This window comes from Thermobia domestica, chromosome 17 (genome assembly GCF_964235325.1).
Source record: "Thermobia domestica chromosome 17, izTheDome1.hap1.1, whole genome shotgun sequence".
Taxonomy (NCBI): Eukaryota; Metazoa; Arthropoda; class Insecta; order Zygentoma; family Lepismatidae; genus Thermobia; species Thermobia domestica.
Window position 1 is genome coordinate 85,523,990 of NC_137470.1, and position 20,112 is coordinate 85,544,101.

Consider the following 20,112-nt stretch of genomic DNA (forward strand, 5'->3'; position numbering starts at 1 on the left):
GAATGAAGCACGAGTTTGCTTGTGTGTCTGTCTGTGTGCAACCTGGGGATCAGACGAGTTAACAAAAAGTTCTAAATTTTAATAACGGATACTTTTGTCCAGGCCCCAGACCAGGACCAAGCGTTTTTTTTTTTCAAAATTCGAACCAGGGGTCTCAGGGGAGGGGGACGTTCACCGAGACATGTAATAATATTAGAAAATGGCCGATATTTGTGTCGAATTCATAGTTTTCACGGTCACTGAGATCAATGGTGACACTTCCATTAGTGATGAGTTTCAAAACCAGCTACCATTGCGTGCGGGCCGGGGTCACCAGGGGGGAGAGATGTACCGAAACACGTAAAAATAATCCAAAATGGCCTATATTAGTGTGAAATCCTTAGTTTTCACGGTCGCTGAGATGAATGGTGGTTCTTCCAGAGGCGTTGACTTCTAAATACAGCTCCCAACGGTTGGGTGCCAGAGGCGTTCTTTTTAAATTTCGAAGCAGGGGGTCTCAAGGGGCGTTTCCCGCGATATGTAAAAGTAGTAGAAATTACCGGTATATTTTCGTTTCGTTGTTCAGTTTATTTACATAGATATTTTATCTGACCCATGGGAAATGTGGTTATTTTCAGCTAGTTATTATTAAATGCAAGAAATAAATTATTAATAATATACAGGGTGCCCAAAAGTACGTATACAGTCCCGTACTGATCATTGCATTTTATATAATTTCTTATTTTTATCCATCAGGTAGACTTAGTTTCTTTATTATTTGTTCTTAATATGTTTTTACTTACATCTTAAGCTCAGAAGAGACAAAGCAAATGAACTCATAAACTAGAACGTTATAGTTGATCAAGATAGAGGTGTATGCCTGTTTTTGGACTACATGAACAGATAGGAATGTATTTGGAAAGAAAGAAACGAAAGTGTAAACATACATTACCGTATTTGACTTTATATAATCTATCCTAAACCACGGTCACTAATGTAAGATAATGTAGGAAAACATGCAAGAAAGTAATTAATAATAATAAATAAGAACATATAAAAATATATTTTGAAAGAAAAAAGTTCCCCTGGCAGAACTTGTTTACTCCAGACGCCGAAGCGTTAACCAGAGTGTGAGTGGGTCAGTAGTTCGGTGGGTCAAGTGGGTCGAGTTTTCTGAGTGGGACGTGGGTCAACAGCATGTGACCAACTGTGAGCCATCAACCACCGTGACCCACTGCGACCCATCACCCACCATGACCCACTTTGCTCACTGCATTATAAACAGCATCTTCTGAACAGCATATTTTTTCACCCTTGAATCTAGCCATTGAAACTAAAAAATGAAGAAGAACATTGAAGAAGCAGTTGAAGTTAAATTTATATCATGGCAGACAAGGTGGTTCATATCAAGGACTGCCTAATATCAATATTAGGCAGTCAATTAACATCGATCGTTTTCAATTATTTTTAGAAATCAATCCTATATATAGAAATGCCCCCTCCCCTTGTTTTAAAAAATGATATTGAGATCAGGGCCTAACTATTTATATGCCAAATGTCATTTCAGTTTACTTTGCAATTTGATCATGATGATCACGCATACATAGTTATATTCAATTTTTATATAATAATTCATACATTATATGTGATTAAAAAAATCCAGTAGTGAGATCCTCTAAAAACTCTCAGGCTGTGTCTGAAAAGTCAAGAAGTAAGTCCTATTGCTATTATTACAATTGCAAATATGATCAATTTCCTGAAGTCCTGCAAGAGTGCCTAAAGTTCTTTCTTCAATAGAAACAAATGAAAAAAGAAGAAAAAAGAAGGTATTGAAAGTAAAACTTAGAAAAATTCACCAGTGCTCAGAAGAAGCTGTCTACAAAAGTTTCAGTGATTTTTACCGAAATACAGAACATCAACATTTTCGGTTACTTTCAAAAAAAGTGGCCTCATAGTGGCCAAGCGGTCAGTGATTATTGGCTGTGCCCATTAAGACTTTTCTCAGAATCACATTATCTACAACATATCAAAGTTTGAGTCAGTTTTACCGAAATCCAGAACATCAATATTTTCGGTTCTTTCAAAAAAGTGGCTTCGTAATGTCCAAACGGCCAGTGATTAGTGGTTGTGCGTATTAAGACCTTTCCTCCGAAATCCAAAACATGGCCAACTTCGGTTACTTTCAACAAAGTGGTCTGGTTGTGGCCAAACGGTCAGTGATTAGTGGGTGTGCCCTTTGAGTCCTTTTCTCGGAATCACAAGATCTACAACATATCACAGTTTGTCATTTGTACCGAAATCCAAAACATCATCATGTTCCGTTACTTTCAACAGAGTGGCCCTGTAGTGTATTGGTTGTGCCCATTAGGACATTTTCTCAGAATCACAATATCTACAACATATCACACTTTCAGTTATTTTTACCTAAATCCAGAACATCACCATTTTCGCTTACTTTCAAAAAAGTGGCCTGGTTGTGGCCAAACGGTCAGTGATTATTGGCTGTGCTCATTAAGACTTTTTCTCAGAATCACAATGTCTACAACATATCACAGTTTCATTTTTACCGAAATCCAGACCATCAATATTTTCGGTTACTTTCAAGAAAGTGGCCTAGTTGTGGTCAAACGGTCATTGATTAATGGTTGTGCCCATTAAGATCTTTCCTCAGAATCAACATATCACAATTTAGGTCGTTTTTATCGAAATCCAGGCCATCAACATTTTCGGTTACTTTCAAAGAGTGGCCTCATAGTGGCCAAACGGTCAGTGATTATTGGTTGTGTTCATTAAGACCTTTTCTCAGAATCACAATATCTACAACATATCACGGTTTCGAGCAATTGCAATGAAATCCAAAATAACGTTCAATTCTGCTGTTTGCAAAAATGAGCCTCTGAAGTTACCAAACGATCAGTGATTGGTAGTTGTGCTTATTGAGACTTTTTCTCAGGATCACAAGATCTACAACATATCACAGTTTCAGTCATTTTACCGATATCTAGAACATGACCATCTTCGGTTACTTTCAACAATGTGGCCTGGTTGTGGCCAAACGGACAGTGATTAGTTGTTGTGCCCATTAAGACATTTTCTCCGAATCACCATATCTAGAACATATCACAGTTTCAACTGTTTTACCGAAATCCAGGCCATCAACATTTTCGGTTACTTTCAAAGAGTGGCCTCCTAGTGTCCAAACGGTCAGTGATTATTGATTGTTCTCATTAAGACCTTTTCTCAGAATCACAATATCTACAACATATCACAGTTTTAGTTATTTTTACCCAAATCCAGAACATCGCCATCTTCGGTTACTTTCAAAAAAGTGGCCTCGTAGTGGCCAAACGATCAGTGATTAGTGGTTGTGCTCATTAAGACCTTTTCTCAAAATAACAATATCTACAACATATCACCGTTTCAAGTAATTGCAATGAAATCCAAAATAACGTTAAGTTCTGCTGTTTGCAAAAATGTGGCTCTGTAGTTACCAAACGGTGAGTGATTGGTGGTTGTGCTTATTAAGACCTTTTCTCAGGATCACAATATCTACAACACATCTCAGTTTCACTGATTTTCATTGAAATCCAGGATATCACTATGTTTGGATCTTGTCAAAAAAGTGGCCCTGTAGTGGCCACAAAAACAGTGATTGGTGGTTATGCCCATTAAGACATTTTTCAGAATCACAATATCTACAACATCACGGTTTTAGTCATTTTGTCCAAAATCTTGAATGTCGTTTTCTTCGGCTTTTTTTTAAGAAAGTGGCCTCGTGGTGGCCAAACGGCCAACGATTTTTGGTTGTGCCCATTGTGACTTTTTCTCAGAATCACAATGTGTACAACATACCACAGTTTCAGTGATTTTTACCGAAATCCAGGCCATCACCATTTTTGCTTACTTTCAAAATAGTGGCCTCGTAGTGTCCAAACGGCCAGTGATTATTGGCTGTGCCCATTAAGACTTTTTCTCTGCATCACAATGTCTACAACATATCACAGTTTCAGTCATTTTTACCGAAATACAGAACATCAACATTTTCGCTTACTTTCAAGAAAGTGGCCTCGTTGTGGCAAAACGGTCATTTATTAGTAGTTGTGCCCATTACGATCTTTCCTCAGAATCACCATATCTACAACATACCACAGTTTAGGTCATTTTTATCGAAATTAAGGCCAGCAACATTTTCGGTTACTTTCAAGGAGTGGCCTCATAGTGGCCAAACGGTCAGTGATTATTGGTTGTGTTCATTAAGACCTTTCTCAGAATCACAATATCTACAACATATCACAGTTTAGGTGAATTTTACCGAAATCCTGATCATCAACATTTTCGGTTACTTTCAAGAATGTGGCCCTGTAGTGGCCAAACGGTCAGTGATTAGTGGGTGTGCCCTTTGAGACCTTTTCTCGGAATCACAAGATCTACAACATATCATAGTTTCAGTCATTTTTACCGAAATCCAGAACATCACCGCGCCGTGTGGACTTTGTGGTGGACGAACACCGTGCTCGAGAGTTTTCTCGGGGTTCTCCCGTTTCCTCCCACTTTCTTCCACCATTTCACTCATCTCTCATCATCACCGTCTCCTTTAGCCTCAGCGGCATAAGTGTGGGACGTAAAACTTAAATATTTCTTTTTCATTTTCATTTCAAAAAGTAGCCCTGTAGTGGCCAAACGGTCAGTAATTATTGGTTGTGCCCATTAGGACATTTTCTCAGAATCACAATATCTACAACATATCACAGTTTTAGTTATTTTTACCCAAATCCAGAACATCGCCATCTTCGGGTACTTTCAAGAAAGTGGCCTCGTAGTGGCCAAACGACCATTGATTAGTGGTTGTGCTCATTAAGATCTTTTCTCAGAATCACTATATCTACATCATATCACCGTTTCAAGCAATTGCAATGAAATTCAAAATAACGTTGTTCTGCTGTTTGCAAAAATGTGGTTCTGTAGTTACCAAACGGTGAGTGATTGGTGGTTGTGTTTATTGGGACTTTTTCTCAGGATCACAACATCTACAACACATCACAGTTTCACTGATTTTCATTGATATCCAGGATATCACTATGTTTGGCTCTTTTCAAAAAAGTGGCCCTATAGTGGCCAAAAAAAACAGTGATTGGTGTTATGCCCATTAAGACTTTTTTCAGAATCACAATATCTACTACATCACCGTTTTAGTCATTTTGTCCAAAATCTTGAATGTCGTTTTCTTAGGTTTTTTTAAAGAAAGTGGCCTCGTGGTGGCCAAACGGCCAACGATTTTTGGTTGTGGCTATTGTGACTTTTTCTAAGGAACATCATATCTCAAACATAACACGGTTTCAAGCAATTCCACCGAAATTCAATTTCCGTAAAGATTGTGCGGGGTCCTTTCTCATTTCGAAGAAGCATTTCCTCTGCAAAACTTGTCGTTGAAAAACGTTAAAACCCGTATTTTGTACTTTGAAGTCATCTTTGCTTCGGCAGAGTTTCGTTTCTTTAATTTGGTCCTTTTAAATCAAGGGTTCCCTTTTTTTAAAAGGGATCCTTTGCCTCCCTTATCCTGTTCCCCGAAAGAAACAAAAAAAAAACACACACGTGTGCATTTATTTGTGGTCTAGTATATATGTTCCAAGTTTTAAGAAAATCAGATGAAGAGAAACCCTTGTGACGCCATCTCTTTTATACTTTCACTTTTTGGACTTGACAGGTCGTTTGCCCCAAAGTCTTCAATTTCTTTATTACCTCAAATTGCATTGTAAATAAATGCACTTGCAAATTTGCAATATTATATACTGTAATTTCTTAGCCGATACAATTTCCTGTCCCCGAAAAACAAGAAAGCACCTGTCAAAAGCAATTCTTCGAACTTTCTCCTAGAATTTATCATAAGAAAGTTTTTTGTTCCTCTCTCTCAGATTTGCATCCCTTTTGGCCTTTAGGGCCACTCATTGACAAAAGGTGCACACATGACCGCTATATGCAGACATGCTCTTAGGTAGGGTCAGAGATTTGGAAAGTAGACTATTTTTTAATAATAACAATAATAATAATAATTTGTAATTATTATTAATAATAATATTATTCTTATAACAATTAGGTTTACAACTAGGGTTCCATCTCTTTATCTTGCATGAGAGGCCCGCTAGTCAGCTAAGCCACTGGTGATCCTTATTCTGTGTTTGTCTCTCTTTCTGTATCGTGTGGATGTTTGTTTTTGGGCTATTAGGCTTTTATATTAAATCTTATATAATCTTTTTCTTTTTTATGAGACTTTCTTTTGGAAAAAGGAAAGAAATTGCTTTCCTCTTATGTCTGTTTCTTACCATTCACCTTCTTTGAATTGCTTAAGTAAGATGATTTTGTAACTTTTATGTCATCCATTGCTCTCACGATAATAAAATGGCAAGTCTTAACAATTTATTTTATTCTCTTATTTGCAGTTTGCCACACTGATATATTTGTTACAAAATTGAGATTTGGTCCAACGCCTTTCGAATTCGCAACCAACTCAACCGCTGAGCTTTTTGGGTTGCCTGCTATTGCAGGAAAGAGAGAATTGCGGATGGTAATGCACTTTTGGAGTCGTGTATACTTAGAGTCTTTGCATGTACGGAATATCCAAACTTCGTTCTTTATTAAGAGTGTTAAACTTTACTTCCCTTTAGGAGAGTCGAAAACTAAACGACAGTTACATAATCTTAAGTGTCCTGGCAGATGGCAGAATCCTTGGAGTCAATCATCTGCTGTTGAACATCTTAACATATAAACAATCAAACAATAAACAATTGTTAAAGACGTACAATTGAATGATACTGTAGTACGCGAATGTGATATCTAAATGAATTGGTTTTTGGTCGTTACCTTAAATGTGTCCTGCTATGGTTTCGTTTTCTCTTCGGGTCCCAAGGCAACTCGTGTTAAAAGATTCCAAAATATGTAAACAGAATAATAAACCACCTTCATGTTTTATACCTTGTCCTTACACCTTCATTTAAAGTTTCATCAAGATCGTCTTCATGTCCATTTTGTTAGGTCTATAAGTCTGGGACGTTATTACAAAATAATAATCATAATTGATTGGATCAAGAATTAAGCCGTTGTCAATGACATATTGGTTTTCTACAGCTGTTGTTCGTCATCATCTAAATCAGATTGTCTTCCGATCTTCCATTTGAAAAGGAACTCCCTTGGCAGAATGCAGAAAACCTTGAATACTTCATAATGGCTCTTTTACACTTACATGTGGCTCGTTCACAATTCTATCTAGCAATCAGTTTTTATCTACAGGTAAGTAAGCTTATCCAGCTGGAGACGATGGTAGCTGTGTGGGTCCTGGAATTCGCATATTGTATTTCACACTCCAACCTCATTCAATTGGGTTCATGCTTAGACCATTTCGCTCCTGGACTTGGAGGTACTTCCGAATTGAATGCTGCACACCTACCGTGCTTGTAGGGGAGAGAGTGGCCATATTGAAACTATGTAACTACTTTTTTGATATACCTGATAGGCTTATACCAAGAAGGACATGTTTCCATTTCCATACAGGCGGATAAGTAATGTCTAATCTTGAGCATTGTTTCAGGATTGAGATTTGGTTGGTTGAAGACTCTGACTAACTTGCACAATTCTTCTTCTTTTTGAAGGATCTTGAAGGCAGGCAACTATTCTCTCCTGAGTATAGCTGAGGTCGTGTCACAGCCTGTTGCATCATCAAAAAAGTTAAAGCACTCTTTTAATGAAGCTCAAGATTCTTTAAATTTAATGTTTTCGTAGCATTTCCTTTCGGTTCTGCTTCCACGTGGCCTTAAAAGAATCAGTAACTTGTCATGAAGAATTCTACCAGTAATTAAAAATCGAGCATCCCCGTCCATCCTCAAATTTTTTCTTTAATCACCGCATCACCACATCAATATAGAATCTAGATGATGTGAGTCAAGTTTCAATAGACGCCTCGAAATTTTTTATAGATGCAAGTTTAACTTTAGAGCTAATCGAAAGCTAATAGCAGTATCTATTACTTTCTTTGGGCAGCGAGACGAGCAAGTACTCGAACACTATTACTAAGGGAGAAAGTTCAGGCCTTCTGCTCCAAGATGCAACATTTATAAGAAAATGAATCTGCATGACAAAAACCATATTAGGAAATCTCAAAATTAAGACGGTTACATTTTCCGAACCGTTAACTTTGGCTGCAGTATATAGAGAAGGGCATAATAGTATTTGAATTCATCCAAAGGGACTAGATTGAACAGAGGACTACAACCTTCATTTGAAGGAAATTAAATTAATGCTTCCTTTTTCTCAGGCAGCTGGTCATCTTTTCTATGAAAAATTGGCACATCACCATACTCAACAGATGGAAGCCCTGGAGGCAAATACGGTATCAGAGTATGCAAGAAATTAACAACTTAAGGAACATTGAAAATTCGCAGGAGAAGAGGCCTTCTTGAGCGAAGTTCCAAGAGATATGATTATCGAAGAGTGCTTAATTAAGGGCACGAAATTTTCTCGGGGATTAACTCAACGTCAGACACAACGTTAGCAGGATTAATCCTTCATTCCCAAATACTGTTACTTTAACAGAAGTTCTACAGGACTTTGTGCTCATCTGCTTATCAGTTCATCAGCTTTATAAATTCATCGGCCGGACTTCTCTCAAAGGTCAAGAGAAGCTGCCATGGGTCAACAATTTAATCACGTTCCTAATTACCTAAAAAAACTCCTATTACAGTTTCATGCCAATAACCTGCATGTGAATCCTTACATTCTTACGACGACAAGTGTAATATAACTGTTACGGAATATTGTTAAGCTTCGTGACCTTCTGTCTCAAAACAGCTTGGTACAGTCGCAAAGGATCAAGGTGCTGAGAAGTATGCATTGATTGACTTATAGCGTATAAAACCTAGGGAAATAAGTATAAACCAACTGGGATTGACGTGTTGTAAAGGTTTCATTCTTACGCCCCTTCTTGGATGAAAGTGTACATGAGGTCTTTGCACGTACTGAATATCAAAACATCGTTCTTTATTAAGAGAGTTAAACTTTGATTCTTTTTAAAAGATTCGAAAACAAAACGGTAGTTATAAATATAGAATCTTCATTAAATGAGTCAAGCTTGCAAAAGACGCCTCGATATTTTTTATAAAACCAGTTTAACTTTCTGGGTAATAGAAAAATTATCGCAGTCTCTTTTACTTTCCTTGTGCAGCGCGACGAACAAGTTATCGGACACTATTCCCAAGAGGGGAATTTCAGCGCTTTTGGTGCAAGATGTGAGAAGTGAACCTAGGAAGTTTTATATCTTTCAGGTGACTTAACTGAAAATGTTCCATTGTAACCTAAGTAAAAAAAAAAAATCTGTCAATTGATTACTTTCTTGCTGTCTCTGTTATACTCCTTCTACCAGACCTGTATAACATCTTTGTATCGCGAGTGAGTGATTTACGCTACGCTAATTCATCAGCGCTTGCTTTAGTAATTAATCGGCCGGACTAGTCTCACAGGCCAAGAGAAGTGGGTCTGGTTCTAGAAGGTAAGTACGTAGCTAACTACCTAAGGATCTCTTATTAGATTTTCCGGCCAATAACCTGTATTTGAATCCTTTACAAGCTTAAGACCATAAGTCTAGTATAATTGTTACAGAAAATTGTTAAGCTTCGTGGGCTTCTGTCTGAAAAGTAGGTTGGTACAGTCGCAAAGGAACAAGGTGCTGAGCAGTAAGCATTATATATCCTTATGTCGTATTAAACCTAGGGCAATAAGTCGAAACCAACTGCGACGGACGTGTAGTAGAGGTTTCATTCTTACGACCCGGTCTGGATAAAAATGTACATGGATTCTTTGCACGTACGGAATATCCAAACATCGTTCTTTATTAAGAGTGTTAAATTTGACTTCTTTTTAGGAGAGTCGAAAACTAAATGGCAGTTACACAATTTTAAGTGTCCTTGCAGATGGCAGAATCCTCGGAGTCACTTACCTGCTGCTGAAAATCTTAGCATTTAAACAAACAAACAATAAACAACTGTTATAAACGTACAATTGAATGATACTTTAGTACGAGAATCTGATATCTAAATGAATTGGTCGTTTTCTCTTCCGGTACCAAAGCAGCTCGTGTTAAAGGATTCCAAAATATGTAAACTAAACAATAAACCACCTTCATGTTCTATACCATGTTTTTATACCTTCTTTTAAAGTTACATCAATATCGTCTTCATGTCCATTTTGTTAGGTCTATAAGGCGGGGACGTTATTTCAAAATAAAAAGTCATAGCTGATTGGATCAACAATTAAGCAATTGTCAATGACATATTGGTTTCCAACAGCTTTGTTCGTCATCATCTATATAAGATTGTCTTCCGATCTGCCATTTGTATATGAAGTCCCTTGGCAAAATGGAGAAAAAGTTCAATATTTCATATCTGCTCTTTTGTACTAACATGTGGCTCGTTCACATCTTGCAGTCACTTGTTATGTACAGGTTAGTAACATTAGCCGGCTGGAGCTGATAGTAGCTGTGTGGGTCCTGGAAATCGCAATCCTCCTTCAAACAGAAACCTCATTCGATTGGGTTCATGCTTAGACCATTTAGCTCCTGGAGTTGGTGAGACTTCCGAAATGAATGCTGAACAGCTGCCGTGTTGGCAGGGGGAAAAGTGGCCATATTGAAGCTTTGTAACTACTCCCTTGTTTATACCTGATATGGCTTATACTAGAGAGGACATGTTTCCTTCTCCATACAGACTAATAAGAAATGTGTAATCTTGACCATTTTGTCAGGATTGAGTATCGGTTGGTAGAAGACTCTGACTAACTTTCACAATTCTTCTTATTTTTGAAGGATCTTGAAGGCTGCCGACTATTCACTGCTGAGAATAGCTGAGGTCGTGTCACAGCCTGTTGCATCATGAAAAAAGTGAAAGCAATCTTTTAATGACACCAAAGTTTCTTTAAATTTAACAATTCGTAGCATTTCTTTTCAGTAGTGCTTCTACTAACCTTTAAAAAATGAGCAACTGCTTATGAAGTCTTCTAGTAAGATTCTTAAAAGATCTGAATCAGTCCCATCAACAGCTACAGATTTCCCGTTTGTAGTTTCTTCCATTATTCTTGTCCATATACAGCTACTTTTATATTTTGAACACTGTTTGCATCATTTGAAGCCGTCTAGTATTGATCTCCAAGTTTCTCAAGAAGTGTGATTGAATTGTCATGGCCTCAATCGTTGCAGATATTTCCCGAAAACTCTTTTTTGTCTTTCGGCACTTTTCGTGTCTAATTGTATTTTATATCCATAAAATATAAGGTGAAAATAGCGCTTAACATAATTTATAAACGTACTTAACGTACTTAATTTCGAGGTTTTGTAATATGGTGTCTGTCATGCAATTTCATTTTCTTTAAAATGTTGCATATTGATTTCCTCATCGAGACGTAGTTGAATAAGATCGCAGATCCTAGATTTTGTCATCTCATCCGACGGTTGTAAATGTCTTCATAACCATATGTAGAGGTCCCCGTGCAATGTCTTGAAGTGAGTACTCAATGATCTTGAGTAAGCATTGCCATTCAGCATTTTCACCAAAGTTTTCATAGTGTACAGGATACACCAAAGTTCATCTATACCATTTCCTGACATAATGTATCCAATCGTGCCTAGAAATTAATTAATTGGAAACCTCCTAAAGGCGGTACAACTTTGGACCTTTCAGAAATTTCTTCATCTGAGGTACGATTTGAACACCTTTCCAGTATAATGGCTGATCTATACCATTTCCTGACATGATGTATAAAATCGCGCCTAGAAATTACTTAACTGGAAACCTCCTAAAGGCGGTACAACTTGGGTCCGTTCAGAAATTTCATCAGCTCCAGGTACGATTTGAACACCGTTGGAGTATAATGGCTGATCTAATGTCATAACGCAAGTGCTTTGTTCACTTTTCTTGCACAAATATACTATATGCAGAAGAGTAGAGTATTAGTATTTGATATTAAAATATTGAATACAGAGTGACTACACTGCCTATATCACAAGGATAGGTGTGTAACTCACCATTACACAATGGTTGTGGGGAAGCTTTCACAAGATGAATAGATATCCAAGGTTTTTTGAGAAAAGGAAATCGAGACGCGAGACGGTAGAGCGAAGACTTGATTATATTTTCGGAGTAAGACAGCATTCACACACCAAGAACATGATTGTATAGTATTATAGGGAAAGAGGATGTCAGAATGAATAAATGTGATACGATATTCTTATCAAAACGATGGTACTGTAATATCGTTCAAAAACTTTTATATGGAGAATTTTCATCAAGAGAATTCTGAAATAAATGACTTTTTTGCTATATGAAATGTGTGGCACTAAGTTATTAATCAAAGCATACAGTGAGCTTATTTGATTAACCCACAGTTGTGTTGCTTTGTGATGACTGAGGACTGAGGATTGACTATACCGTACATATTTTCCACCTAACCGTGTAGAAAAGATCTCAAAAGACCTTAAAATCGGTTCTTTATTTGTCTCATCGATCAGGTTGTAAGTTAGGCTGCTTTGGAGGTTAGAATATAATTGGTTCCATAGCAAGTTTTATAGGATACAAACTGGAAAATATTATTAATGATAGACCGGAACGTAGTGAATCCTACACAACTCTAAATGTAAGTTTTAGTGAGCAGCAAGGACGTTAATTAAACGCATATTTCATAGTGTCGAGTGTTAACACAAAGGCGTCTTTCTTTAAATTATATATATCCGTAAGAACACAACTCTTTGGATTAAAAGGTTTGTATCAGGCAAAGAATTAAGAAAAAGGTGAGAGCGTTGTGAGTCTTAAGTAGATTTCTTCAGCAGGAAGCACTCTCAAATAGTAATGTAGTTGCACATAAACGGGAAGTATAGCAATTGCTTGATTTAGTTAACAAAGGTTTTGTTACATAAAAGGAAATACCTGTTCTTAAAGGAACTTTTTGGGCTGAATTCGAATATGCACTCGGTTTTTCTCCATCACGTACGATTTTCCCGTAACAGAGGGATTTTCGGGAAAATCCCTCAAAAATTTCCCTTTTCGTTTATTTTACACCCCAAGATCTTGTCCCCTGGCATATACTAACATAGAAATTATACCTAAGTATACTTTTATTCATGTTTAACAAACCCTCCAAGTTTCGTAATAATCGCTTTTTTTCTTTCTAGAGAAATAAATATGTTTGTATGTATACTGTGTGTACTGTTTATTGCACCTTATAGTAATGCTTTCAGATCTCTTTGGTACAATACATTGGTACAATATACTTGATCTTTGGATTGATTGGTGCCTTTAACACTAGGAGCACCTGATATAGCATTCCCTCGCCTAAACAACATAAGATTCTGATTATTGCCACTTTCATTAACTCTACTATTAACGGAAAGAATTGTAGAAAGTGGTGCAGGAACTGGATGAACTGTGTATCGTCCTCTCTCCAGAGCCATTGCTCACGCCGGAGCCTCTGTTGACCTTTCTATTTTCTCCCTCCATCTAGCTGGTGTATCCTCAATTCTCGGGGCCGTAAATTTTATTGCAACCGTAATTAATATACGAACTCCCGGAATAACTTTAGAACGAATACCATTAATTGTTTGATCTGTAGTGATCACTGCTGTATTACTTCTTTTATCTCTTCCCGTGTTGGCAGGAGCTATTACAATACTTCTAACTGACCGAAATCTTAATACTTCCTTCTTTGACCCTTCAGGAGGAGGAGACCCAATTTTATACCAGCATCTATTTTGATTCTTTGGCCATCCTGAAGTTTACTTTTTAATTCTTCCGGGATTTGGTATAATTTCACATATTGTAACCCAAGAAAGCGGCAGAAAGGAAACTTTTAGTGTTTTAGGAATAATCTACGCAATACTAGCAATTGGGTTTTTAGGATTTATTGTCTGGGCTCATCATATATTCACTGTTGGCATAGACGTTGATACTCGCGCTTATTTTACCACAGCCACAATAATCATTGCTGTTCCTACAGGGATTAAGGTATTCAGATGAATTGCCACGCTTCATGGAGCGCAAATAACTTATTCACCTTCAATCTTATGAACTTAAGGTTTCATTTTCCTATTTACTGTTGAGGGTCTCACGGGAGTCGTATTAGCAAATTCATCTTTAGATATTGTTCTCCATGACACTTATTATGTGGTAGCACATTTTCACTATGTACTATCTATAGGTGCTGTGTTTGCTACCATAGCAGGACTTATTCATTGATTCCCCTTATTTAGAGGAACAACGATAAATCCTACATGACTAAAAATTCAATTCTTAGTAATATTTATAGGAATAAACATCACATTCTTCTCTCAACATTTCTTAGGTTTAAGAGGAATGCCTCGCCGGTATTCAGATTACCCAGATGCCTACACTACATGACATATAGTATCAAGTATTGGTTCATTCCTTTCCTTCGTTGCCGTGCTAGTACTTGTAATTATTATATGAGAAGCCTTTGCAAGAGCTCGGCCAGTAGTCTTTTCAGACCAACAAACAACATATTTAGAATGATTCCAGAACCTACCACCTGCAGAACATAGTTATGCAGAACTTCCCTAACTAACAAACTTCTAAGGTGGCAGATAAGTGCATTGGGCCTAAGCCCCAAACATAAGAATAACCATCTTCCTTAGAAATGGTCATTTGAAATCAACTAGGACTTCAAGCTGCAGCGTCCCCTGTAATAGAACAAATAGTATTTTTTCATGATCATACAATACTCATTGTTACTATAATTACAGTTCTCGTAGGTTATTTACTAGTCTCTCTTCTACCAAACACATACATTAACCGCAACTTATTAGAGGGGCAAACCCTAGAGACCATTTGAACATATCTGCCTGCTATTACACTAATCTTTATCTCCCTCCCATCCTTACGACTCCTATACTTACTAGACTAAATTCACCAGCCAGCAATTACTCCTAAAACAATTGGGCATCAATGATACTGAAGTTATGAATATTCTGACTTCTCCTTAACAGAATTTGATTCTTATATAGTCCCTATCAATGAAATAAACCCTAATTCATTTCGTCTACTAGATGTAGACAATCGCATTGTATTGCCTATTAATATTGACATTCGTATCCTAATCACCGCTGCCGATGTTCTTCACTCATGGGCTATACCTGCCTTTGGTATTAAAGCAGATGCTACTCCAGGACGTTTAAATCAAGTAGCAGCTAATATTACACGCACAGGCTTATTCTTTGGTCAATGTTCAGAAATTTGTGGTGCAAATCACAGTTTCATACCAATCGTTGTTGAAGCCTGCCCTCATTCAGTATTTATTAACTGAATAACAAAAATAATACAAGAGCTTTCATTGGGTGGCTGAAAGTAAGCAATGGTCTCTTAAACCAAAAGATAGTAAAGTAACAATTACTCCCAATGGAAAAATTAGTTAAATTATAACGTAAGCATGTCAAGCTTAAATTACTACTTAATAGTATTTTTCTATTCCACAAATATCTCCCCTAAAATGACTCATATTATTTATTATATTTTCTTTGTGCTATCTTCTATTTGCATCTATTATATATTTTAATTCAAATACACCTCATCCTTCCTTAGATAGCACTAATATTAAGAAAACAACCATAAATTGAAAGTCATAACAAACCTTTTTTCAACCTTTGATCCCTCTACTTCAATTATAAACATATCATTTAACTGACTTAGAACAGTAATTGGACTTCTAATTATTGCAATCCCATTTTGATTCTTACCAGGACGACCAAAAATTTTATGAAATAAAATTACTCTAACTCTTCATAAGGAATTCAAAACTATTCTTGGTCCCACTAGTCATCAAGGAAGAACCTTCCTATTTATTTCTTTATTCTCCTTCATCCTATTTAATAATTTTATAGGTCTATTCCCTTATGTATTTACCAGCTCTAGACATCTAACCTTTACATTAACTCTTGCCCTCCCCCTTTGAATAAATTTCATAATCTACGGCTGAATTAATCACACTCAACATATATTTGCCCATCTCGTTCCTTCTGGGACTCCAGCCCCTCTCGTACCATTTATAGTATGTATTGAATTAGTAACATCATTCGCCCCGGAACCTTAGCTGTTCGATTAATAGCAAATATAATTGCAGGTCATCTCCTCTTAACCTTACTAGGTAACACAGGCCCTTCCTTATCTCTCTCCATACTTTCATTACTAATAATTGGACAAATTACCCTTCTCTATTCTTCCTAGGCATACTAATTACATTATTAACTATAATTCAATGATGACGGGATGTAAAATAACTCGAGAAGGAACATATCAAGGATTGTACACTATACAAGTTACATTAGGTCTTCGGTGAGGTATAATTTTATTTATTATTTCTGAGGTATTCTTTTTTGTTTCATTTTTCTGGGCCTTCTTTCATAGTAGACTAGCACCAACAGTAGAAATTGGATCTTTCTGACCTCCAACAGGTATCGTCCCATTCAACCCAATACATATTCCCTTACTCAATACTGCAATTCTACTGGCCTCAGGAGTCACTGTAACATGAGCTCATCACAGATTAATAGAAGGTAACCACACTCAAGCCTCCCGAGGTCTATTACTCACAATTCTCCTTGGTCTATATTTCACTGCATTACAAGCATACGAATATTATGAAGCCCCATTCACCATTGCAGATGTTGTCTATGGCTCAACATTCTTTATAGCAACAGGCTTCCACGGTCTTCACGTTATTATTGGTTCTACATTCCTAGCCACTTGTTTATTACGTCACCTTTTATCACATTTTTCTCCTACACACCATTTTGGATTTGAGGCTGCTGCCTGATATTGACATTTTGTAGATGTAGTATGACTATTCCTTTATATTTCTATTTATTGATGAGGAGGTTAGCCTATTTAATATATATAGTATATTTGACTTCCAATCAAAAGGATCACTTAAATGAAATAGGCAATTAATACAATTTTAACAACTGGTCTATTAACTATTATTATTTGCTTAATTGTTATAGCTATTTCAACTCTTTTTTCCAAAAAAGTTATTAATGACCGAGAATAAAATTCCCCCTTTGAATGTGGGTTCGACCCTAAATCATCAGCTCGAATTCCCTTCTCGTTACGATTCTTCCTTATTGCTGTAATCTTTCTCATCTTTGATGTAGAAATTGCCCTTCTACTCCCAATAACAATTACTATTAACAACATTAATACATTATCCTGATCTCTCGTCAGACTAACATTCTTAGTAATTCTCCTAATAGGCCTTTACCATGAATGAAATCAAGGATCCCTAACATGAGCTGACTAAAATGAAAAGGGATAATAGTTAAATATAATATTTGGTTTGCATCCAAAAGGTGTTGCTGTCAACTTATCTCATAAGTAGGAAGCAAACAATTGCACTCAGTTTCGACCTAAGCCTTTGGCCTCTTGGACCCTGCTTGTTAGGTGAAGCCAAAAAGAGGCATTTCACTGTTAATGATACTACTGGGATTCTACGCCCCAACTAAGGAGATGTGAATAATCAAGAAGAAGCTGCTAACTTTTATCTTTAGCGGATTGTACCGTTAACATCTCTTAATATAAAATAATATAACCCCCTTAGTATAAATATTACATTACCTTTTCAGGGTAAAAAAGAGTGTGCTCTTCTCAGGGAGTATATTTAGAGAATATAATTTCTTCTTAGTATCTTCAATACTATGCTTTCAATATAAGCTACCTAAATACACAAATATAAAGAAGCAGAGGAAAATTGTAAAGATTAAAAATATTAATAAATACATTTTAAATAATTTATCTTGTGATTGTTGAATTAATATTGAACCGTCCTTAAAACTAGTATACATGCCTTGAGCACCAAGACATTCTCTAAACCCTTGATCAATATTATTATAATATGCACCCCCTACATATAAAGGTAATTTAATAATATAATTTGTCGATAAATAAAGTAAAAATCATATGCTTCCTATTATTGTAGAGCTAAAATAAAATTTCATACACACTAAAGATCGTCCAATAGAATAGCTTGATAATAAAATACCAACCCACAAACCTACTACACTAACAAGCAGGGCGCCTATTTTTAGGTGTAAAGGTAGAACAACACAATTAACAGTAGGAAAAATCAATCAACTCAATGTTGCACCTCCTAAAATTGCCATCACTACTAATCCTAATATTCCCTTACATATAACCCAACCTTCGTTATCACTAATAGAATGAATATTAGTACCCCCAAAGCCCTTACCCGTTAAATAAAATCTTAAACGTACTGAATAACATACAGTTAGGCCTGTAGAAAAAAATAATAAGAAAAAGCTGACTACATTAATTAAAGACAAAGAAGAAATCTCCAAAATTAAGTCCTTAGAATAAAATCCACCTAAAAATGGTATTCCACATAAAGCCAAGTTAGCTACATTTAAACAAGATAAAGTGAGCGGCATCTGACTTACAAGTGCTCCTATTCTACGAATATCTTGTGTGTCACCCACACCATGAATAATTGCTCCCGCACATAAAAAAAGTAATGCCTTAAATAAAGCATGTGTCAATAGATGAAAAAAAGCTAATACGGGAAATCCCATAGACAAAATTATTATTATAAGGCCAAGCTGACTTAAAGTAGATAAAGCAATAACCTTCTTTAAATCATATTCGTAATTAGCACCGATGCCAGCTATAAATATTGTCAATCCTGATAATAAACGCAACACATCTCCCATATAAACACTCAATAAAACGTCTCTAAAACGAATTAACAAATAAACTCCAGCAGTTACAAGTGTAGAAGAGTGAACTAATGCTGATACTGGTGTAGGAGTGGCCATTGCTGCTGGCAGTCACGCAGAAAAAGGAATTTGTGCACTTTTTGTTATTGCTGCCAAAATAATCAAACTAGAAATAATTACTATCTCATTTTTATTTAAAACTCTATGCAAATAAAAGACATAATTTCAACTTCCATAATTCAATATTCAAGCGATAGCTAATAAAATTGCTACGTCTCCAATACGATTAGAAAGGGTAGTCAACATACCTGCATTATAAGACCGCACATTTTCATAATAAATAACTAAACAATATGATACTAATCCTAACCCATCCCAGCCAAGTAGGATTCTAATTAAATTAGGAGAAACAATCAATAAAACTATTGAAAGAACAAATATTAATACAAGTATAATAAACCGATTAAGATACCGCTCGGATCCTATATACTGTTCACTGTAATAAATTACTATTCTAGAAATATAAAGCACAAATCTTATAAACATAAATGATATTCAATCAAATAGAAGAGTTATAATAATTTTATTTCTATTAAAAGAAATAACTTCTCACTCAATAAATACACTATATCTATTAATTAAAAAACTCAAGCCTATTATGAATAAAAGAATACTTATTCTATTTAAAAAGGCAAATCTAGTTACACAAATTGAAAAAGGTCAAACCATGGCTTAAGGGCAATTTAAACCTTCTTTCGTTCCACAAACTAAAATTTTATTCTAAACTACTCAAGCAACTACAACCATAAAAATCTCGGCCCCGCAAAAAAGATTAATAAATTTAAAGGCAATCAATGTAATATCAATAATAAATATTCTCGCACACTTCCCCCTCAACAAGAATATAAATTAGAATAAGGCATTCCATGTTGAGTTTATGAATATAAATATAATCTACTAGCAGCGTTCACCCCGCTTCGCTGCGGTCACCCCGGAACGCAATAAACTTTGTTACTTAGATAATTTTTACTTTTTCGCTTTCAAATTGCAGTAAATGTTAACATTATAGCGCCTGTCATTTATGTTAACCCGCCGAGTCACATGGTCATGCGGGTTGCATATAAATACGTTTATTTTTACCTATGATGAACTAATAACAAAGGATTTGTACGTATGGACACCTGAATGGTCAATTATCTCAAGACACTGGTAATTGAAAATTAAAGTGATATGATAAAAACCATCTAGGGTCCAAATCCTAACAACCCCCCAAAAATGAAAGAAATTGGTTCAGCCGTATTAGCGTGATGAGTTCACAAAGGATTTGTGCGTTCTCTTTTATATATATAGATAGGCTGCTCTAAAAA

The 20,112-nt window shown here is 36.1% G+C and overlaps 1 pseudogene; it reads right to left on the reverse strand.

The window, feature by feature from the left end:
- Window positions 1-17,716: 17,716 nt before the first annotated feature.
- LOC145674078 (NADH-ubiquinone oxidoreductase chain 5 pseudogene) lies at window positions 17,717-19,474 on the reverse strand (annotated as a pseudogene).
- Window positions 19,475-20,112: the final 638 nt, after the last annotated feature.